General features: G+C 33.5%; 1 long non-coding RNA gene across 1 annotated transcript; it reads right to left on the reverse strand.

Moving 5' to 3' along the window:
* Positions 1 to 636: 636 nt before the first annotated feature.
* On the reverse strand, positions 637 to 24,274 carry LOC140754865 (uncharacterized). Its single transcript, XR_012103714.1, has 3 exons — positions 24,079 to 24,274; positions 4,874 to 5,163; positions 637 to 895 (listed from the first exon to the last, which is right to left on the reverse strand). It is a non-coding gene; the product is annotated as an uncharacterized LOC140754865 (long non-coding RNA).
* Positions 24,275 to 25,666: the final 1,392 nt, after the last annotated feature.

The raw sequence follows: 25,666 nt of genomic DNA on the forward strand, positions 1-25,666 counted from the left end.
GGAATCAAAAATGTTGTCAAAACATTTTGATCTGATTCTCTGATATACTGATATAAAATGTCGCGTATCTTTACAGAGCTACTGAGCTAAAGTGAGCTATTGAGCTAAAAGAGTGATATATATCACTGAGTTCAAAAGATATATATCACTCTTTTCACTTTAGTGATACATTTTGCGCAACTCTAATAAATAAGACTGAGGTATTCGTTTTTACCCAACATAATATAATGTATATATTAGACCGACTTATAACTACACACACCAAACAAACATTAAACTTATTAATACAAAAATGGTTTTATCGTCTTTAAAAATATTCAATTAAGCAGTAATTTAGTTTAAAACTTCTTTTCTTTGATGTATTCAAGATCACAAAGGCATCTGGAAAAAGCTTTTAAAAAATGAAATCCCTGTGTTTTAGTCTGTTATTAAACAGTTATTTTCCTTTAAATGTACATAAAAAGTTTAAAACTACATACTTCGAATAAATTACTAAGTTATCCTTTAAAACAACACAGTGATTATACAAAAAAGAAATGAAAGCGGCATTCAAATTCCACTAAACATTACGCTCATTAAAATTCACTCTAAGTAGGTTAAACTAAACAATCTAAAGCTTCAAAAAACCATTTTTACCGAAACATTGAACATAAAATTTAGTTACAAAGGCACCAGATCCGTGGAATATAATTTTATTTTCAAATTGAAATTCGGCCGGAGTGTTTCTTGTAGAAATTTTAATATCCCGAGGTAGATAGCTATTTATATTTTTCCTCCCCCGTTTCTTTTGGCGATTATTATTCTGTATTCTAATAGGGTGGTGGAGGCGGGTGCCACCCCAGGACTCTTTCCTTTTTGCTTCTTAAGTCCATCTTGAAACGGCACTGCGGAATACCTGGAATAGATTGTACAATAAAATAAATATTATTTTATGATGTTTGCACGGATTTCTTTATATTGTTTATACAAGATTTGTTGTGAACCCTTGTGAGAAATTACTTTTTGCTTTTGAGAAATACGAGTAAATTTAAGATAAAACTTCTTAAGGTCAAGTAAGCATGAATCAATTTCTTCGATACCTATAACAGAGTCTGTTTTGCTCTAAGTTTATAATAAAAACATAAGTCTTCCCCGTTAGCGGATAGACTTTTCTTCGTATCCAACAAACTTTTTTCTTAGTATCCATTTCCGTTGCAAAAGGAACCCGTAATCAAAATGTCATGCTTGTCGACCAATAGGTTCAACACAGTCAAATCAAATCAAATCAAATCAAATCATTTATTTATCAGAACATAGTATTTTACAAGGATCTTAAATGTATAACAAGTATCTTATGTTCTACCATATTGGGCGTGCAAAATGTATGTAACTTGTTCATTGTTCTTGTTCATACAGTACTTCGTCAGTATAATTTTGTTGTGAAAAAATGAGTCTTTGTTATCTATTCGCTCTTTTATATGCTCTAAAGATTTATCTAGATAATCAAAAGGCAACCAATTCAAAAATGTTTAAAATCAATAAAAAATAAAATAATCAATGGTCCTAACAATACAAAAGTAATAAACCAACACGACTCCACAGCAACTCCTATTCCCTGCTTCTGTCACTTACCCCTTTACTGGAAAAACCGTGGCACCTACCCGGAAGGGGTTCGATATTTAAATATAAGAAGAACACCCCCTTTTTTCAGGGAGACCCCCCTGGATTTATGGATCTGGCCTCAACTCAACGTAATTACTTATCTTTCCGAATACAAATCAATCGACGCGATTTCGCTGAAAAGGTTTTGTTTAAAGAGTTAAGAGTTAGAGTAATATCCGAATGTTTCAATAAGCCGTACATACAATTATCGGTTCGTCTGTTTGTCTACTTCAAGCGTCGGTAAAGTGCTTCTTCGTACCTACTTTTTAAAGCGAAAGTTTTTATATAGGAATGTATGTTGGTATTTTTTTAACTTTAACTACATTAAGATTTCAGTGAAAATATCTTCAAGCACATTCTCATTTGTAATTTCCAAAAGTAGCATTTTTTACGTACTTTTTATTTTTCAAACAAATTAATAAATACCATCAAATCATAAATCAAAAGTATAAAAAATCTTGATTCAATACTTATGTAAGAAGTTTTTTAAAAGAAAATATTATGGCTATTAAGTACATTTGAAGGGAACAAAGGTTCCAACATGAAGCTGCCCTTTATATGCATTCAGCGCGACCTTGAATAAGAAAGTTTCTGACTTCTTTTTATGGTACCAAATTGAGTGATTAAAAATTAATAAAATAAAAAAGTTACATAACTTAGAGTCACTTGTAACATTTTTAAGAGTATTTTTGAGAAGCGACCTTATCGGCCAAATAGATTTTCTTTGGAACGCATCGACTCCTAGGACTCTAATCCGAGATAGATTATAGATGTTCATGTGCGGCAGTGACCAATTAGTACATATGGACTGCAAGCTCTTCTACTTTTTCTTTACTTCTTTTTTTACGTTTATTTTTCATAAAAATATACCATCTTATTTAAGTACCTATTATAGATGATTGTAAGATATGTAAAGAAGCGGGTGATACCAGAGGCAATGCTAGTTTAATATAAACGTGAATCGAGTGAACACAATTGTAATATCGCACAAAGCTCCGGCGGGGGCTTTGCACCAGTTTTCTTTCTTCGCCCTAGCCGTTTTCTAAAGACGTGATAGTGTCATATGGATAGGACTACCGAGAACTTTTGTGTGACTTTTATGTGAGGCATATGTATGAAAGAAGTGTACGTAAACAATAACTCTTGCAACTTGGCTTCTTTATCGAGGGTCCGAGGTACAAATTCTAGCCACGCTGCCTCTGATTTTTCAATTATGTGCGTTTGAAAAATTAATTATCAGCTTCTTAATGAGTGAAGGATAACTTCGCGAGGAAACCAATACGCCTAAGGGTTTATAAAAAAAATCTCATAGGCATGTTATGGCTTGTTAGGTCAATCCATTGCTGTCATACTGTTGGGTACGAGTCTCCTCTTATAGTCATAAGAGTTTAGATCATAGTCCACCGCGCTAGCTGAGTTCTATACCCTTACCATGAGTTTTCAAAACATCCCACAATTTTACGTTACGTTTACTCAATCCATTATCCTGTTCCGTTTGCTTCAGTAGACTAAGTAAACGTAACAATAAGTACGTGCTCAAGTCTTTTTGTCTGCCTCACATATTCGCAAAAAAGAGACAAAACATAAAGCGCCATTTTGTCAATTTAGACATTTAATGTTACGTTACTGACACTATAGTTCTGATACAGTCCGCTAGGGGCGCTGATTGAAATTTGTATGGGCAAATACGTAAACAAATACCAAAACATATTTGTCAAAACGTAAATACTCATGGTAAGGGTACTGATCTATAGACTTCTTATAGTAGAGTTCTACGTGATGGTTTTTTTCACATTTAATGTAACTGATAATAATTACTTTGTTATACGAATATAATTTTGACAAGTCAGAGATTCGGGGAATTCGAACGTCAGAGCTCCTCATTGAGATACCGATAAGCACTAGACTATTATTGCTTTTACATCGGATTTATCTTCTTACTGTTTACTTATTTATATAAGGGATATAGGGATATCCACGTAACTCTAACATCACCAGCAGAAAAGCGATGTTTTTTCTCGTTTTGCATTAAAATCGGGCGCTCGGAGGAAATTGTCAGTCAAAAGGAAATTGCCGACCTGTAGCGTGACTGGCCGAGCTGGGAGCTGGGTCTCGGGAAATGTGGGATCTATTGGGATTCTCTGGAATATTGGCCTGAGTCTTAGTAAGTTAATAGTAAGTAACCTTAGTTTTGGATCCCTTCGTGGAGAGCTTCGCTTCTTCTTCGATCTTAGGATAGAGCTCTTCGTGGCTCGATTTCTGAGGCATCACAAAAATATCAAAGGTCTCGGGAAATGTAGGAGCTTTCGGGATTCTGTAGAATATTGGTTTGAGACTTAGTAACTTAGTAAGTTAATAGTAAGTAGACTTAGTTTCGGAGGAGCCCTACGTGGCTCGAATTCGGTGGCATCACACAAGACATCGAAGGTCTCGGGAAATGTAGTATCTATCGGGATTCTGTAGAATATTGGCCTGATTCTTAGTAAGTTAAGTAAAAGATTAGAAGAGATAGAACTTATCGTGGTTCGATTCAGGAGGCTCCATCACATCTATTTCAGTCTCGTAAAAGTGGGTATCGGGAAATGTAGGATCTTTCGGGATTTAGTAGAATATTGGCTTGAGTCTTAGTAAGTTAAGTAATAGTTTAAAGATGGTGAGGGTTTTCGTGGTTCGACTTTGGAGGTACCAGAGCTACACTTATTCCTGACCCATAGTAGTGTTAAGCGCTACTATGTTCTGGTTTGAAAAGTTAAGAGTGAGACACTTATAAGTCAGTCAGTTAAGGGTAAAGTGCCGACCTGTGTGGTGACTGGTCGAGCTGGGGAACTGGGTCTCGGGAAATGTAGGATCTATCGGGATTCTCTGGAATATTGGCCTGAGTTTTACTAAGTTAATTGTAGTCTTAGTAATATACATATAGTACCGCAGCTACACCTATTTTATTCATTGGACTTATTGGCGCGATCGGAGTATTGTTGTTGGAGTAGTTGAAGATTAATTATTTTGATTCTTCGGATTTGGTTTCAGCCAATAATCGAACTGCGGTCAGACATTACATGCCGTTATCGCAAGTTAATTATTTCTTCTATAATATAATGTACAGGTTACAGTATTTAAAAACAAAACAATGTTCAGCAAAATTTCCCCTCCGAAGGGTCTTAGATGATTTCCGTAACTATAAATCAACCGTTACGTAGCACAAAAATACAGTTAAAAATACATAAGTACCCACCATTTAATATTTGGAGTAAACGTTGTAACCAGCGTTCGAGACAGCGCCACCTATATATCTTTCTTGGCAATGTTGAAGACAGTTATAACTCGTCCAGTGGTTCTGACCTCTACTTTGTGGTTCACTTGTTGCTACGTGGTCTTGTTTTGTATGGATGAAGAGGGGGGAAGCGGGTCTGGTTAAGCTGGAAACGTATTTATTTTATTTGGAGCGTCATTTTTGCCACGGCTCCCCTTTCGCAGATCGTTTTTGTAGGGCGTCCGGCGCTCACGATGTTGCTCTCAAGTGATCTGAAATATTAAATTGTTATTTTACTAAAGAGACATTCGCAATTACGAAAAGAAAACCAATTTATTTAAGAAGTATTTAAGAAACATTTAATGTAGGCAGCTTTTTCAAATGATACAAGTATGTTTGATAAAAGAAAATTTGGCAAAAAATATTGTTAGTCAGGACCAATAATAGAGAATTGCAAAATGAAGAGTCATAAGATCCTTTCATAGAAATGGTCACAGGTATATATTATTGTATTTGTATAGTTTCACAAATATTAGTGTCCTACAAACAAAACGCTCTAATAAAGGATATTAAGAACCACCGGTTTTAGCAAAGTTTTAGTAAAAACTTCGGTACATTAAACAAATATAAAATAAAAAACATTTTATATGGCCACGTTAAATAAATTTTATCCGTTTGTTAAGCGGGACATTTCAAGATCTCTAGATAACGACAATACATATTTTCAGAAAATAAAATAACGAATACAAAAGAGGCGACGGTCCCAATCCGAGGCGGACGTCCAGCTATCTTTTTGCGAGTGTACTTTCTTCAAATAATTGTATAGATAAGGGGACAAAGAACCACCCCCGAGGGGGGCTATTTTTACCGCCTTCAACCCCTTTGATCGGAGTGACGCTGTTTAATTATTGCAAAAAATGGCTGCTTTTCATTCTCTTTCAGAAAATAACTATAAGACGCTGAAGATTTTCTTTTGAGTTTTCATTTACGCGGTATAATTTTACTTGAAGGTCACACCTATCTCTACCTAATAACAGCAGTGTTAGCGCTGCTGTGTTCCGGTTTGAAGGGTGTGGTAAGGGAGACAGACTTTTCTGAGGCGTTCCAGCTTAGTCCTTAGAGGTAGCGTCGCATCTTTGGCCGACCTCAGGTAGGAAACTTGTCTTATTTGGGGTTGATTACAGATGTCCATGGGCGGCAGTAACCACTTACCATCAGGTGGACTGCATGCTCGTCTGCTACTCTTATATTATAAAAAAAGATGCTTTGCCACTGCTGAGGACAGGTACAGTACGTGAAGAAGTTCTTGCCTTTCGGTGAAGGGTATGGATAGGTATAGGAATCATTAATAATAATCATCTGATTGATCATCGGCTTCAGGTAAAACACCTGTTCTATACGAAGTTGGTTATAAATATCCAGTGATCTCTGACTATAAGGTAAATAGCATGCTCATTTGATACTTCAATCTTTTAAATACAAAGAATCATATAACACTAATGTTGCTGTAATGTTTTTTATGAAATATAAAATGTTTTAAACATATATTACTTATACAAGTTTCAATATCAAGTAATCACTAATATTAGGTTATCCCTTTAATCAATTTCTATATCGGTCTAGGCCGCCAAAGCGTTAATACTTAACTTTATATATCAAAAGTTTATTTCCTTTCGAGAAAAACAACGTAAGTATTTTTCTTCTTACGCTCCGTACATAATTTTCACGCATATTACACACTTTACACATAAAGTAAGTGAAGTAAAAGATTAGGCATATGTAATGACGTAGCTCGTAGCCTTGACCCACTACGCCGTAGAGGGCTTATGCTTGTATGTCACTTGTACTTAAGGGTCGATCCGCACTAGTGCACATGACTTATAAAGACGCTACATAATGTACACTTTTGTACGGAATACGGAAGTACGGAAATACCATCTTAATATGTAACTTAACTATGACTGTTTCCTTCTCTTTCTTTTTAACTTGATTAAGCTTTGAAGCAAAAAAGCACTTTAGCTATAATATGCGAAAACTATTAAATGGTGTAGTATGTAATTATATTGTAAGTAACTTAGTTTTTAAGCACTGTATGTTTTCCGAATTAAATAAAATAAATAAAAATTATAATTAAGTTTAAGTAAATAAGTGTATCCCTGAGGCGATAATAAATTCTGTCAAAGTGTTAATGATTTTTGCGGCAAGATCATGCTTCAGTATACTGATCCGTAGTTAATTTCAAATTAATGTTTTTTTTTATAATATAGGAGTAGTAGACGAGCATGCAGTCCACCTGATGGCAAGTGGCTACTGCCGCCCATGGACATCTGTAATCAAGCCCAGATAGGATTACATATTCCTACCTGAGGTCGGCCAGAGATGCGCCGCCATCCCTGAGGACTAAGCTGGAACGCCTCGGAAAAGTCTGTCTCCCTAACCACAACCTTCAAAACGGAACACAGCAGCGCCTAACACTGCTATTATTAGGTAGACATAGGTGTGGCGGTTGTGCCGCCGGAGTCGAACCACAAAGGGTTCTACCACCTTTGAAACCTACTTTTATCGTGAAGGAAAATACGGTGAGAAAACTAAAGTATTTTAACATTGAGGTCAGTGAAGTTTATCAACATGTGGTGATGCTTTTAAGTGGTGAAGTAAACCTTACTATTTTAGGTGATTTGCGACAAGAAACTGATTTAGTGAAGGGCTTACGTACACTGATAACTAGCTTAAATAAAACTAATTGTAGGTACAAAGAAATTCACAAACTATTTCTTAAAATGCTATCCGATTCAACTATGCTAATTTTTTTAAGTACCTACTGAAAAATTAGGATATTTAATTTAAAGTGATTAATATTGTAGCTGAGAAAACTTAGTTAAATAAAGCGTAATGACGTAAAAAGGTCTCTAAAAAAACGCCATTAGTTTTCATGAAGCGTCGCTAAAAAGTCTTTAACCGTCGGCTGTCATTACCATTCCAATAAGATTCCCGTTGCCCCCTCCCTAATGAAACTTCGATCACCCTTTTTTTGCTCCATAAAACGAGATAGACAGATACATTATAAACGGGAAAGAAAAGGATAGAACGCTGACCGTTCGTCGAATTTTAATTTTCTTACTATTTGAATCTTAATTTTTCGCGGGGCGTCTATCCTTGTCTGTCCCGCTACAAGAATGTTCCATTTCTTTCTTCACCTTTTTTTGCAGGGGTGTAGGGTGGCGGTCTTATCTTATTGCTATTGTAGACGGATACCTACCTATTTAATTTGTTTCTTTAGAACGGGGCTGTCAGTTTTGAATTTTTGAACCGTGTTCTCGAATTGCGCGCCGTTTCCCTCGCTTTGTTTATTTGTTTTTTCTTCTGTTGTTTTTATCTTGTTTACGGGTAATGATCTCGGGGCTTTTCAGCCAATTAAAAAAGTATTTTAGAGTTGTTGGAGTAATTTATTTATTAGAATAATTTGATAAATTTTGAAATTATTCTCGCAAATTAGTTTCTCATTATTTTTTTAGACTTAGATATTGTAGTAGATAATGTTTTTATTATTTTTCGATTACTAGGTATATTTACCTACTATTTAGGTATCTATAGGCGCTTCATACAAAAATATGGATGTGTATTAATTATGGTTGTAAAGTCATACACCCCACATAAGAGTGTTTTAATTATTTTATGTAAAAAAACCTTACTGACTATCAATATGTGACAGATGGCGAATAAAAGAATAGAAAGGTAAAACAACCATAGTAACAAGCCTAACGTAACCAATAGACATATTTTCCTTTTATTTGTATATATTTACTGAATTACTTACAATAATTTGATATCAATTTCAATAAAGAAGTCCCCGCGGGCCGGCCATCTTGCGACGGATTGGACGCGACGTTGAAATGGGATCTGTTTCAGACTTGAGCAAATTAGCGTTCGATACCGACGGCTTGTTTTGAAAAATGTTTATAAAATTTATTCTTTAGTGCCGTTATACTCTATTTTACACTAGGACAAAGTTTTACTAAAAGATACCACAAAGGAACCGTAGGGTCATTTTAATCAATCTCAAAAAGAGTTGAGTTCAAATAGAGTCCTATTTTAGTTTGGTTAGATGCGTGGCCATCCTTGAGGACTAAATTCGAATGCCTAGAGTTAGTATAGGTCTCTACCTCACTGCCCAACAAACTAGTACACAAGTCATTCTGTTAAAGGACAGTAATAGAGGTGTTAGCGGTACCTATTAAATGTTCCATATCTTCAAATTTGTTTTGGATACGCATTCTTCTAGTCTATAGTTTAAGTGATTCAATAATTAAAGAGCGAATAATTGTACATAATATACAATGTAATCATAGATTAGTAAAGATTACTCACTCCTAACAAGAAAATGTTCCCAGTTTTGAGTCTCCGTGCTAAAATGTCCCTAAAATATTTGAAATAATTATTTATTTATTATGTAAATTACGCAGTATTCGTTATTTATTCGTAAACTTTCTCTAAAAATGTTTTTATTTTTCAAGAATTCAAAAAAAGAACTTACTAAAATAAGCCATTTTTGGCTTCATTCAATTTCAAGGCGGCGAAGTATCTTTACTAATCTATGAGTGTAATAGGAAGAAAAGTTACAATGCAATTATAAAAAGAACATTTTGTTATGCTCTATGGTTGTCTTGTCTATATCGTTTTGTAGTCTATGGTCGCAATACAACACTGAAGTCCCAACTCTAAGCAGTAAAGGAAAACAATACAAATTGCAAATAAAATAGGTAAATTCCGAAGACATAGTGTAATAGCCATAAAAGAAAGATGGCGAATGCAAAGAAAACGTCTACCATGTTTGTGCGAATTGAAACATATTTCGGGGGGTTAGGCGGAAACGGATGGAGACAGACAGACGGACTGCTGGAAGCGCGCCAGAGACTGCAGGCACCCTTTTTAAAATTTACTACATGATACCAACATAACAATAAATAACAATAAAAATATACACCGCAAACGATGTTGGATGGTATTTTTGGCACTTTATTTATATACTTCATCATCAACAACCCATTACAGTCCCACTGCTGGGCACGGGTCTCCTCTCATAATGAGAAGGATTAGGCCATAGTCCACCGCGCTGGCCAAGTGCGTATTGGTGGACTTCACATACCTTTGAGATTTTTTTTATAAATGTCTCAGGTATGCAGGTTTCCTCACGATGTTTTCCTTCACCGTTTAGCATGTGATAATTAATTTCTAATACGCACATAACTTTGAAAACGCACATAACTCTGATTTATATACTTATTTATTGTCAATTCTATCCATTCTATGGTTGTCGTAAACCAGTAACATATACTGTATCTTTTTGCATATTTTTTTTGTCTTTTTGCCTCTCTTTACGATACACTATAATAAATATATAGTATTAAGCATAAATTTCACAATATTCAAAACATTTTAATTGACATGGAAAACTATTTAATCAATTAGACTTTAAACATATATATCCCGTAAATTACTCTGGCATAATGCCATAAGTTATCATTGCCTAAAAACGATGTCTTCTCCCGCCGTGTTTTCCCGCCAATAAATAGAACAAGATTTTTGTACAAACTGGCTGTAGCGTTTCTCATTCCGTGCTTAAATTAAAAACAATTATGAGCGGGCCGGGGGCGAGGAGGCCGAGATGAAAAATTAAGACAATTTGAGCAACGCCCGCCTCCAGATACAGAAAGATATCTACGGCGGGAAACTGGACACAGATTAAATATGACAAATTTGTTTGTTATCTGTTATGAAATAATAACGATTTTGATAGTAGGTAGGTAGTTATAGTCACAAATAAGTTAGAGATGTGTTCTTTGTTTGGGTATCGCATGGCAATGGGTATTTATTGAAAAGCTTACAAACACCCAGATAGTTTGGTATTATTGGCATATATTAATTATTGGCGAGTTAAGTGTTCATGTGTGTGTGTTAATGAGTTGACTATAACTACTACAGCCACTACCGCCACGTCTATTTGAAAGTTGTAGTAAGGCCGTAGATTAGTAAAGATACTTCGCCGCCTTGAAATTGAATGAAGCTACAAACGGCTTATTATAGTAAGTTCTTTTTTTGAATTCTTGACAAATACAAACATTTTTAGAGAAAATTTACGAATAAATAACTAATACTTCGTAATTTATAATTACAATGTACAATTTACATAATAAATAAATAATTATTTCAAATATTTTAGGGACATTTTAGTGAGTAATCTTTACTAATCTATGGAAAATATAATAATAATTTTAATATCTGTGGAGTTGTCTTGTAATATTTTTTGCGCGTAAAATAACACGAAAATTAAGGTGTAGGAGGAAGATGTTATTGAGTAACAAAACATTTATTTAGACCAGCTACAGCTTTGTTCAGTAAACTTTAGTTGTTTATCTCGTTTTATTTTATAAAATACCTTTTAAGCAAAAATAAATGGTTTTGTACAACAATATTAATTAAGCATTTTTGTATTAATAAACTCAATCAAACGGTAGAAAATACTTAGTTTTTAATCTGTTGTGTACTTAGGTATTTGATATTATGGAGCCATTGATAACACCGATGGTGGGAAAATATATGAGGTCACAGACAAAATATTAGTATTTACAGCAAATTATATATATTTATGACGAATTCTTGAGTAATTACGAACACAACAAAACAATAATACCTAAGTACTTATCTAACACTCCATTAAGTCCTAAAATTCTATTTTTAAATGTAAATAGTCCAAAAAACGTTATATTTACAATTTTTTTATAATATTTTTTGTCAACCAGCGGGGTCATAGGGGGGTAAATTTTAGCGACATAATGTATAAAAGTTTACCGTAACGGGAATCAGGGGGACGCGCTAAGAAGGCAATTTTTACAAGGGATGAACGCACCCCATTTTAATTTTTTTATCGGCAGAGAATTATTAACTGATAGGTACGGTTCGCAGAAAATTATTTGTTTGTTTTTTTACTATTTTAAAATTAATGCTTAAATATATGTGATGAAATATGTTTAAAGATGTCATTCCATATTCATGTAAAATCTAGGGATATGCCTACTTGTACTTGAGGGATACTAATTTTATTTAAAAAATTATAACTTTTTTGATATCAGTAAAATCTGCACTTTACTTGTAATATTATATGTATAATGTATAATATATGTATAGTAGTATGTGATTAAATTGATTTCTAAAAGATCTAAGATAAAATTTGGATTTTTATAATAAGAGCAAGTAAATATAATTTCTAATAAATAGCTAGAAAAATGGGGTTTGTGATTCGAACCCGGTCTTAATGCACATATTAAAGATATTTTTGGATGAAGCCTAATAAGGAAAACATTATTAAAGAATGACGCTATTCTGACTTAAAGGCTTTAAACGCTTTCTACACTCACAGCCCCACACTAGGATTCCCTGTGTCGTGGGTGCCATGGACACACACATAGACAAATACACAAACATCCAGACCCAGAAATAGAAATCTAAATTCATCATTTAGATATCTGTCTGGCGGGGGATCGAACCCAGGACCCTTTGCGCGGCAGCCCGGTATGGTGACCGCTCCGCCACGCGGGTCATCAACTTAATACTTATGCATTTATTTTTCCGCTACCTATCTTTATTATTTTTGGTAGTAAATCTATAGTTACATTGACACACACACATTCGAGTGTCATACACGCCTATTACGCACACATCAATTAATACATCAAGCATTTTTACTTTTCCTTTAATTCAAGAAGACCTACAGCATAAAAGAAATGAATTTCCAAAATAACAAATTAGGTAATTAGTACCCTTACAAACTCACCCCAAGGCAACAAACTTTCGTCCCCGTGAGGGCGAAAAATAAATCTAAATCGGTACGATCCCTTGAAAACCCCAGTTTTTCTACCGCCATTTTCAAGAATAATCGCTACCAATTTAAGTTTTGTACTTCGTTCCAATTTGAACGCTATATTTAGTTAATATTGAGTTTGAAATGGATCTTTTGCTTATAAAGTGTAGGTTTTTAGATCTTTCTTATGGCTATTGATCGCTGTTATTGAAGATACTTATATTTCTTTAGGAGCGCCTTGGGAGTAAGTATCTTTAAAACATTTTTGTAATGGAAATAGATACCATATGATTAGTTATGAGATGATACGATAGATACGTTACTATAGTAAATTTGACGATATATATACATTGAAGTAGTAGAACCTTTTGTGGTTCGACTCCGGTGGCACCACCGCCACACCTATTTCTATCTAATAACTGCAGTGTTAGGCGCTGCTGTGTTCCGTTTTGAAGGGTGTGGTAAGGGAGACATAATTATCCGAGGCGTTCCAGCTTAGTCCTCAGGGGTAGCGGCGCATCTGTGGCCGACCTCAGGTGGGAATATGTAATCCTATCTGGGGTTGATTACAGATGTCCATGGGCGGCAGTAGCCACTTACCATCAGGTGGACTGCATGCTGGTCTGCTACTCTGATATTATAAAAAAGGCTATCGCTGTTATATTTATTACTGCCGTCCATGGACATCTGTGATCAATCTTCGATATGTCTACCCGAGGTACCAAATACACCGCTACCTCAGAGTACTAAGCCTTCAAAACAGAACATAGGAGCGCTTAACACTGCTGTTATTAGGTAGAAAACCACTTAAAATATTTTTTACTTTTTTCTAAAAGATGTCTACCGTAACCTTGCGCAACATAGAGAGCCTTTATGAAAAAATTAGCCTAATTTACAACTCTCCATGGTTCCCGGTCGGCCGGAAGTGACGTAATAACCGAGTTCCGGCTCGCCAGGATGCTCCACCGGATGCAGAGCGTAGTTTTCAATATGACGGTAATAAAGTTAATATTTATCGATGGCCTGTTAAAGTTTGTTTGAAATAAAATAGTTAGTCTTATAAATAGTTATTTCTTTGTAGTACAAGTTTATTGTATTTTGAAAGTGATAGAGCCTTTTGTGGTTCGACTTCGGAGGCAACACAGCCACTTTTTTCTACCTAGTAACAGCATTGTTAAGCGTTGCCCATACAAAATCAGCGCCCCTAGCGGATCGTGTCAGAACTAGGAAATCGTATGGGCCAATACGTAAACAAATACCAAAACAGTCATATTTGTCGAAACGTAAAAACTCCTGGTAAGGGTACAGGTGGATTACATATTAATTTGCTACATTTTAAAAAAGGTCTAGATTTAGGTCTTTAAAACTCTATGTTAGTACAGAAGTCTATGCCTATCAATGTATTAAAAATTAAAATCCTATCAGACTGGATTATAAAAAATACCTTACGTATTTAATAGTTTAAATTTTAAAACTAAAAAAATATATAGACAGAGCTTACAAAACTTTTCACGTTAATTATTAACACTAATCTGTGTTCGTAGTGGAATAAGCTAAAAAGCTAAAAAAGCGTAAAAGCGCTTCACACCTCGGCGGTGCAAACTTTGACTTACTGAATTTTCATCGCTAAAAATGTTAAAAGTTAAAAGGTAAAGCATGTTTTAAGTAGTAAACTCGGTGATTCTGCTTTCTTTTAAATAAAAATAACTATACAGAAACTCTATTTAAAGTCTAGAAATATTGTTCTTATATACATTTTTTAGTTTTATTGTATATCTTTAAAATAAAATAAAAACATTAGTTATACTTAGGAATATACCTATCTAACGACCTTAAAAAACGTAAAAAAATCTTAGATTTTCAAAGTAGAGCCTGAGTAACAGTCACTTTCATACATTTACTGGATTCGATTCCGCCGGGGTACATAATTAAATTATGTATAAAAATGTTACTTAGATATTATTGTTTGTGAATTCTAGTCTCTAGTTGGTTCTTAATGGGTCTTATTGTGTGCGTTACGTGTTGTATTTTTAATTGTCTATAACCCTAAAACAAAGTGTAAGTCTGTGAATATAGAAAGTCTCTATTTATGTTATCCAAACATATAAAACTCAAACGACAACATCGCTTAAAGAAAATTACCTAAATATTCCAGCTAAAAGTTCGCTTGATGTCTTTAAAAATAAAAGAGTGAGTTAACAGCAAAGTTAGACTATTAAGCGCTTCGCACCTCAAACCAGCGAACTTTGCGATGAAAAATTCGACTTTCGAACATGGAACGGTCCAAATTAAAAAGTTGCGAACACTTTCCCTCCCGAACTCGAAACTATTCCTGCCATAGACCTATAATTAGGTAGAAATGGCTTAGATGTCGCACATTTGTGTCATGCCACTAATATAACTATATTTTACCACCAACATATGATGCTGTAGGAAATTCTGGATAAAATATAAAAGAGAAAAGAGGAGAATTAACGTTGTTATTATTTACATAATCTATGTAAATAAGTAGCATGGCGTAGGCATGATTTATTCACATGCTTTTTGGAGCAAGTTGTCATATTTACTGTCCACGTTAGAAAAAACAAACAATTATATAAGTCGCCTGAGCAAAAAATATTAACTAAGACTCTAAACCTATTGTAGAACATATCTGAATGTTTGACATATTATTCTACTAAGGTCTTCCGCTTTTGTACATACGAATTGTTATTTATTATGTTTTTACAATTGTCTAAATACTTTTTACCGTTACCTAAATTGTGTGATGGCATCATAGATTAGTAAAGATTACTCACTCCTAACAAGAAAATGTACCCAGTTTTGAGAATTGAAATAGTTGCGTAAAAAAGTTTTGCCACGTCTCCGTGCTAAAATGTCCCTAAAATATTTGAAATAATTATTTATTTATTATTTAAATTACGTAATTATTACGTAAATTAGTTATTTATTCGTAAATTTTCTCTAAAAATTATTTTATTTGTCAAGGATTCAAAAAAATAACTTACTAAAATAAGCCGTTTGTGGCTTCATTCAATTTCAAGGCGGCGAAGTATCTTTAGTAATCTATGGATGGCATAGAAAAGTGCAAACGATGCTACAGTAGTAATTATCGAACGATTTCTTTTTCACCTTTTTTAATACAACTTAGTGTTATTTTAATAAATGTTACTTTATTATATTATTTTAGAATCTACATTTTCCGTAACTATTTTCATTAGCACCTACTTTTACAGGGGCATGTCTACGTAAAATCAACTCTATACAACCACCGCCATTTTGGTTCAGCTTAACTTTTTAATTTCCACTCTGTCATGACGTTTAGGTAAATCACTGCCTGCGTCCCAAATAACTTTGAACGACTTTGGCGATTCTTTAAAAATGAATAGCCTTGTTTTAATTTATCGAAAATGAATTTCAAGTTACTAAGATTTAAATTGGCTTAGAAAAGTCGGGCAATGTGGGCGAATATTAAATTTGTAAAATATTATACAGCTGTAATGTTAAGACAATATTTTACTTATGAAATGAATATAATGTTATTTGTATTTTTATAATATAGCAGACGAGCATGCCGCCCAGCTAATGGTGAGTGGCTACTGCCGCCCGTGGACCTCTGTAATCAACCCCAGATATTATAAGATTCCTACCTGAGGTCGGCCATAGATGTGCCGCTACACCTGAGGACTAAGCTGGAATGCCTCGGAAAAGTATGTCTCCCGTACCACCTTTCAAACCAGAACTCAGCAGCGCTTAACACTGCTGTTATGGGGCAGTACATTTTAAATTATTATTTATCTGTGTATAATATTATCTGTGACTATCATACAATAAAAATAATCAGAATAATATTGGCAGGTAAGAAATGTTAAGAAAATAGATATAGCTACTGAATTTAATTACGTTAAAGATTTTTTTATCTTAAAAGATAAGTTAACCCACTGGCTGGAAGCTATCTATCTTATTTATTCAGAATTAGCTAACAAGATTCCTTAAGCCAGCTCGACTAGATTTATAGTAACCCACCTTCTCGGCTGAAATACCCGTTTACATTAGCCTATCGTATTTTATCTGTGATAACCATAGACTAAATATATTGTATAGTATCTAATAACTATTGTGTATAATGACTCTAGCTAGTGTCATATGACGCTTTAACATGAAAATTGGATTTATATATTGTTCTTATTTTTGTATCTTATATTTTATATCTTATATTATAAATCGATTAGGTACTTCACTAATTTTGTAGATAGGTACGCATTTTTTTATATATAGGCATAGATTAGTAAAGATACTTCGCCGCCTTGAAATTGAATGAAGCCACAAATGGCTTATTAGTCTTTTTTTGAATTCTTGACAAACAAAAACATTTTTAGAGAAAATTTACGAATAAATAACTAATACTGCGTAATTTACATAATAAATAAATAATTATTTCAAATATTTTAGGGACATGTTAGCACGGAGACGTGGGCAAACTTTTTCACTCAACCATTTCAATTCTCAAAACTGGGTACATTTTCTTGTTAGTAGTGAGTAATATTTACTAATCTATGTATATAGGTACAGAAAAGCAAACAATATCAGAATGTTTTATTCTTAATCTATGATATGATATTTTATAAATAATAGATAATTATCACATTGTGACATCGCACAAAAAAGTTTTTTATCTGTGACATATTTCGCGCCAATGACGTCAATGTATTTGTTATCTGTACGAGTTGGAGTTCGGACCCCCGTAGTAGAAAGCAAAGAAAATTATTCGTTGATTGTGTCCCCTCTCGAATCGTAATGAGCGACGATAATTATGAACTGAGAAAGTTTATTTCGTTATAAGAAATCTTGTTAGGCGCTGTATACTTATATAATTCTGTTTTGAGTTTGATTAACGGGTGATAGAGTCTTTGGAATCATTGCGACGGTATCAATGCTTCCTTTTCTTATAAGCAATTCTGAAAACGTACATAGTATCATCACCAATCCATTACTGTTCCAATTGTAAGGGTATATTTTCATTACAATACTTTTTAGTTAACTTATGTTAATAAAAGTCTATTTAATTGCTGGCGAGCAGCAATGTAGCGGGAAACTATATAAAAAGAAAGAAGGATAGTATGTTTTTTTAGAGAATAAGATGTGATGGAATGAATTGTCAGAGAAAATAAATAATCGAGTTGTAATTGAATCTTTTATTTTATTATGTAAAAGTATTTCAGGAACAATGAGCTAACACAATGCTGAGCAAGGGTTTCCAATTGCGAATTGGCAGAGTTTGCAATTATTTGGGTTTTTAAGAACAGACAAGTAGATTTCTTTAGGAAGATTTCATTCACTGCAAGTGTGATAATAAATTTCGGTTATACAAATATAGTCGAAAAATTGGAGAAGGGTCTTTGGAATATGCACCCCTGGTTGATCGATACTAAAAGACCTACATATCGACATATCTTTATTTAGTTATATTGTACTTACATAAATTAATAAATACACCATACAATATTTTATCTTTTTAACATAAATGAAATGGATATAGGTTTCAAATGTACTTCAAATAATTATGATAAATAAAGTATAACAAAGTTTACCAAAACTAGTGGCTTTCGCGACACATATGCGAGCTTTCGAGCTTTGGAGGGACGTTCAGCTATTGGACCGTTCATATTTCCACCTTTAAAACCTAACAGTAGCCTTACGGACGCTTTAAAACATCCGAAAAGGGCTAACAACTAACCCTAAATTTATCAATATTAAGTTTAATTCACTCTTTAAATCGCGTATTAAAAATAATCGAAACATTTTGTACAAAACCTTCCTATCTACCGAACTAAGTCCCGCTCATTAAGGAGATAAAATTTAAATTGCTAAACACCCCTACGAAAAAAAGGGGTAGTGGGGTGAAAAAAGTGTAAGAGGGCTCCAAGGAGGGCCACCCTCTCTCTTGGCTTTTATTTTTATGCCTTGAAAATACTTCAAGTAATTTTCCATCAGACTAGAAAAACGTAAACAATTTCTTATCAGCTTTGAATAAGAAAAATATATGGCCTTGGTGGTACGGTGCCATTTCTTAAGTATTCAGTGACGCGTAAAAAACAAATTTCATATTAGGTATATCATATAGTTATTCTTTCTCACGAAGTCCGTCCGAGCCCCGCGCGTGATGGAATTATAATAATAATAAATAATTTATGTATTATTACTTCAGTAATTTTTTGAAGGACTAGCTAAGTAATAATTTTTAGATCTTCTAATGAAAATATTCATCTACTGCGGTTATCAACACGCATCTATACTACTTGTATAAGAATTTTCAAATAACTTTGCGCTTTGATATTATTTGGACAATTTATTATTTTGGTTGAATTTTGACCACTGGGCGAAGCATACTAATTAACTTTGAATATACTTAGGATTAATATTGTTACATTGCAGTGAATTTCTCAGTGGCAAGATTCTTATAAGATATACCTATGCTTACGTGCCTATAAAAACTTTGTTCCGATAAAAGCGAAAGTTGAAAACTACTTTGGGAAAACATAAAAGTTTTCGGAAAACAAATGAGCGCCGTTAAACAGTAAATTGGTTTAAAAGTTCGCCGATCGACCTGATGGCTCGAAAAATTTCTTGCAAAGACAAATCTCCGGTAATCAGCTGATTTTGGTGTATATTTTATTAAAACAGGGTTAATTACTCTTAAATAAAAAAAGTTCTCGGAAGTTTGTTTGGGAGGATGAGATTGAGAAATCTATTTGAAACTGGAAAAACTGGTAGAAGACCAAAAATGGATTTAGTATCGCCACTTGAACGAAATATAGCTAAAAGTGTGACCCGATAAGTACAAAAATTCATTTACAATAATCAAGCTATTAGAAGAAAAATAATTACAAACACACGCACTTTATGTAGATTACAGAGTAGGTAGATGACAGAAGTCAATGTCAATCACTAAGTTCCGAAGCTCTTAAAATATGTCTCTTAATCTCTAAGATGAGATGATAATCGCGGTATATGAAAAATTAAGGTACATTTTCATTTGTTGTTTATATATGGCACAGGTTATTCCTGAAAGCAATAAAATCAATTTTTCAAATAGTTTTGTACAATTTACTTTACAAGAAGTCGTTATAATATTTATATCATAACAGGATAATACGCGTAAAAAGTTAAAAGAAATCAAAATCATCAAATTTATTTATAGAACGGTAAATGATACGTATGCGATTGTATTATTTTTACGGAATATAAATACAAAACATGTCATTCAAAAGTAGAGATAACATAATTACATAATATTTAAATTTCTAAAAAGTCTTTTGTCTATCAAAAACTTTAATAAACACAAAATTCTGGTTGACCAAAACACAAAAACATCGGCCATTATAAAACTAACAATAGTTTTTCTATCACCCCGCTTAGGATATCGATTAGGTACATTTTTACCGCCCTCATTGGCGGGGGTAGACATTTTTGTTTTGAATTCAAAAGCTTTTTCTGTGGGCGTTGGGGAGGGGTGGGTGGCGGTTCGTTTCTTAAAAATGCCACCCGCGTCTTTCGTTTCACGTTTTATTACGATTTAAGTCGTTTCGTTTGAAACGTCGGGTTTATCGTTTCGTTTTCGTTTTGTCTTGCTCTTTGATGTTCGGCTTATGATTGAAATTATTAAATTAGGTATAATTATTTGGTATAGTAGAAATGTTTCTTTGACAAATATTTTAGGATTTTACTATATTAAAGTAACATCCAAATAAAGTATTTTTACCTGAGGTTTTAGATTAAACTCTAACGATTTAGTCACATAACTGAATATTTTATATATTTTCTTCATTTATAAATAAAATCAATCCCATTTTTATCTTCCAGAGATCGAATCAAGAAGTTGTTAAAAGTCGATCTTTTACAGAAAAACGTTGGACAGATTGATTAATAATAATGGGCGTTAATGAAGCGAAAAAATGTAGTTCACCTAACATAAGTAGCCACTCTCATTTATAGCCTGTAAACTCTACACATGATCCATTTAAAGTCAACAAAATGCGTGGCTATACCTAAGAACTAAATTGAAAAGCCTCAAGCAACACATTCAAATCAAATTAAATCTTTTTTCTTTCTTTACAGAACACTTTTTGAATGTCAATACAACTACCACCACTTTACAAGGTGTTTCGTTATGGAGAAGAAGCGGCGAAAGAAACTCTATAAGACACATCTTCTTAAAAAAATAAATGTTTCATACAATGGCTCTTAACCTAGTGGTACATGTGGAGCTGGGGCCTTCAGACCACACCGTTTTATCAGTAAAATAATCACTCAGCCTATAGCACGCTTTTTACATAGCGTTTGTTTAATGACAAGTTTAAACTTTATTTCTGTGAGATTCAAGATGTGGTCCGGTATTTTATTGTAGTAGCGAATACAGTTACCCATGAAAGATCTAGCCACTTTCGTAACCAGAATACCTACTGACAGAAAGATCTACAATTGCTTATATAATATTACTAAAACTTCTTCCATTTCCATAATAAAATGTTGGAAACACAAAAACAGGTAACTAGGGCGAGAGTCCATCAAAACTTTGTAATCATTACAGAAATATAATTACGAATAAAGATGAAAGGAATACTGAAAAATGTTATAGCCTTTTTTTTAAATTAAGTAAATTTTGGATTTGAGTAACATTTTGGATTATGTTTCAGTCTTTAAAAAGACCAGTTATGAGATTTTTTAACTAAATAATTTAATTTCAGAAACACATAATTAACATAATATTTTGAAAACTGCATTGAATACACGAATGTTAAATCAATGGAAATGAAATTGTAACACATACATAGTATCGAAAAAATTTCGAAACGCTTCGATCCGAAGATTGTACTTTTTCACTGGGAGATCAAATTTTAGACTACTAAGCTATTACTAATAAGCAGTGATAGCCTAGGGGTTAAGAAACTCGGCCTCTCGATCGAGGGGTCCGAGGTTCAAATCCCAGGCACCTCTGATTTTTCAAAGTTATGTGCGTATTAGAAATTATTTATCACTTGCTAAACGGTGAAGGAACACATCGTGAGGAAACCTGCGTACCTGAGAGATTAATAAAAAAATCTCAAAGGTATGTGAAGTCTACCAATACGCACTTGGCCAGCGCGGTGGACTATGGCCTAATCCTTTTCATTATGAGAGGAGACCCGTGCCCAGCAGTGGGACAGTAATGGGTTGATGATGATTGTAAATTGTTTTTCTATATTTTTATACTACCTGATCCGGCAAACTTTGTACCGCCTCAAAATCTATTTATCAAATATATTTCATATAAAATATAGCCTATGTTACTCGTGGATAATGTAGCTTTCGAATGGTGAAACAATTTTTAAAATTGGTCCAGTAGTTTTTGAGCCTATTCATTACAACCAAACCAACAAACAAAGTTTTCCTCTTTTTAATATTAGTGTAGAAATAGATTAAAAACGAAATTTTGACGTCACAAATTACCTAACGGAGTTCGGGTCCATCAAAACTTTGTAATGATTACACGAATAATAACGAATAGTCGAAGGGGTTGAGAAAAACTCCTTTGCACCACCCCCAAGAAAATGAGCGCGGAATTGATTTTATTTGAGAGACGACACGATTTTTTAATTAGGGGCTGAAACGAAGGACGAAATTTTAATGGCGCCCAAGTTTTAGCTGGCAAGCAGCCATGACGAGTTTAAAAATTATATTTTGTTTCTTATCTTTTAAGGCTGCAGGCGACTTGCTTCGGATACATGTCTCTTATTTGTATGAGTTTTGGGCATAGATAAGTATAGATATCTCACACCCTTGTAATTGAAGGAAGCCATTAAATGGCTTAAACGGCTGCCAATTCTGTCAGCCATTTAATGCCTGTCATGGTGTAATTTACGCGGAACAATGCCGACATACGCAGTTAAGTGGTGCAAAAACACGAAATCGGAGAAAAAGTGTGGAGAAATATCGTTTCATTCGTTAATGATCTAAAAACTATTTTTTTTAACCGACTTCAAAAAGGAGGTGGTTATCAATTCGGCCGGTATCTTTTTTTTTTTTTTATGTATGTACACGAATTACTCCGCCGTTAGTGGACCGATTTTAATAATTATTTTTTTATTGTGTAGGGACGAGCTGGAAATTGGTCCCATTTAAATATGGTTAGAATCCATCGATGGGTTCTGGAGAAAATGAGGGGAACACCTCCACCCATGTAAATATAACAGCCATAACTTCGCCGTTTATGAACCTATTTTAATGTTTTTAATTTCGTGTGTGGACAATTGCTACAAGTTGGTCCCATTTAAATATGATGAGGATCAGAGTGGGTTCTGGAGACAAAAAATGTAACTCCTCAACCGATGGGTATAATTGAGTTTTGTCTGACGATATTTGGTGTAGGTTCTAATGAAATTGCAAAACCAGTTTATCATTGACTATTTAAGGGTCTGATAATGTGGCTCGGAGACAAAATATGTAACTCCTCAATCTATGGGAATAATTGAGTTGTGTTTGAAGATATTTGGTGTAGGTTCGAATGGAATTGCAAAGTCAGTTCATCATTGACTATTTAGTTAGGTTAGGTTGGAACATATAAGATAATGTAAAACTAAGCGAGCAGGGCGCGGTAGCGCCCTGCGAGCGGGCGGTTCCAATCAATGTAAATTTAGACCTTACCTTCATTCATGATCACGTTTTTGCAATTTTATATTGTATTAATATAAATATTAGTATGTCATCACTAAAAAGGGCGAAAAAAATTTTTTAACAAAAAATACAACCGACTTCTATGTCACTACAAAGTAAAAAATAATTGAAGCGCCGACTTCAGAAATATGTACTAAACCAACATTTATTTCAATTATTTTTTACTTTGTAGTGACATAGAAGTCGGTTGTATTTTTTGTTAAAAAAATTTTTAATTTTTCAAATAGGAAAATAGATGACAGTGACAATTTCAATTGACAAAACTGGTTACATTTTCTTGTTAGGAGTGAGTAATCTTTACTAATCTATGGTTTTAGGGTATAATCTGCTGTGATGGTGGAGTTTTTTTTTGGTTTTTGAGGGCGGCGGGCTGTTTGAAAATTAGCGGCCTGTTGTCTAACGCAAGATAATATTTATGGTATGCTGGCACTACAAAACTATATACGCATAATTATGACGAGAAGGGTCTAGAAGAATACCTATGTATTTAAACCTTATCATTTTTATTACTCGCAAAAAGTACATGATAAAAGACATTAATAAGTATATGAAACGTTAGGAAAGTTCCAATGAATTTTGAATAAATAAAATAAAATACATTTTAAAATGAACTCACCGGGACCGCTACCTCGGAGCACACCTGAACATGGTCAAAACGCAACTGATTTAACCCTTAACCCGCCGCTGGGTCAAAGCTGTCTTACCGGTTATCTTTTGTAGGGGCCACTACAAAAGATATCAAAGGGTGCCAACTGGACATAATAGATATAAAAAATTAACGGACGGAAGAGCGAATGGCGTTATTATTTGGACCTATTTAAGTATCCAGTGGGCTCTATTGTGATTGCGGAACTGACCTAACCGGTTTTCGTGTTTGGCGTTTTAGGGTTGGGATTCATATGGTATCGGTAAAAATACATGTGTTAAGGATACTTCTGAACTAGGTTAACGTATTTTTTATTAAAAATTAAATATAACATTTGTTTTTTTTAAATACTAAGCGCTTATAACAATTGACTTTTTTGTGTTGTAACACAATTATTACGTTTTTTTAAATATTATTCAGCTTTTATACAATTTTATTTTTATTTAATAATTCAAGTAATACAATAATTAAAATTTATTTTAAATTTATTCGATTTAAAAATTTACACTTAAACAACCACTCAATAGGCCATAGAAGACACGAAAATGTGAATTTATAACACATCTACCGAATAAAAGTTGGATATTTTTTGATGTTTAAGTTATCGACTATCGACAAACACCAACAATCCCTTGGTCCATGAAATGCCGACACATACATGCAATGCATAAAAACTAGCCGTCCATCCACAATGGACCGCATTTGCATTCCCGCCGGACCGGTTCTCACGCGAGGGGCCATTGCACACTGAAAAGTAACTTCAAAAATAAAATTGATTAAAATATTTACTACTTTAAAGGTGACAATAAAATTATGCACGTTGCTCACAAATTTAAAACAAATACTACTTACCTTTAGATTGAGTTTTTACGTTTTTACAAAAATGTCTGTTTTTGTATTTGTTTACATATATCCCATACATTTCCAATCAGTTCTGATACACTCCGCTAGGGGCACTGATTGGAAATGGGCAAATATGTAAACAAATGCAAAAACAGTCATTTTGATAAAACGTAAACCTCACACTGTGGTCTGTGACGTTCCAATTAAAAAATGTATACAATAAATGGCGACAAAACCTTAATACAAATTTATAGGTGACAATAAAATATCTAGCAACAAATATAGGTACTTCACATTTATGAAGATAGGTATAATAATTTTAAAAGTTACTTAAATATTTATACTAATATAATAAAAAAAAGACTACTAAGTAACTTAAAACTTAACTCTTTATTATTATGAAACCTGATAATTATTGTAAAAGTTATATCAAAAATGGATACTAAACGCTTACTAACTTAGCTTACAAAAACTGATAAAATAAAACTTTCTGTAAAATTCGAGGTTACTTAAAAATTACAACTTATACGTACATAAAATGTTCAAACTACTTATAATTATTGTTTTTTAAATACGTTTATTTCACGCATTCATTATTTTTATACGAATATTTGCTAAGTATGTACATTTACGTGCTTTTAACGTACTTATAATAATTTTAAGTCATTGTGAACTTCTAAGCAAAAGTTGTTTTCTTCAAAAGCTCCACTTAAAA

Source organism: Epargyreus clarus, unplaced genomic scaffold (assembly GCF_041222505.1).
Source record: "Epargyreus clarus isolate Ecla_fem2 unplaced genomic scaffold, WU_Ecla_fem_2.2 ptg000031l, whole genome shotgun sequence".
In the NCBI taxonomy this organism is placed as follows: Eukaryota; Metazoa; Arthropoda; class Insecta; order Lepidoptera; family Hesperiidae; genus Epargyreus; species Epargyreus clarus.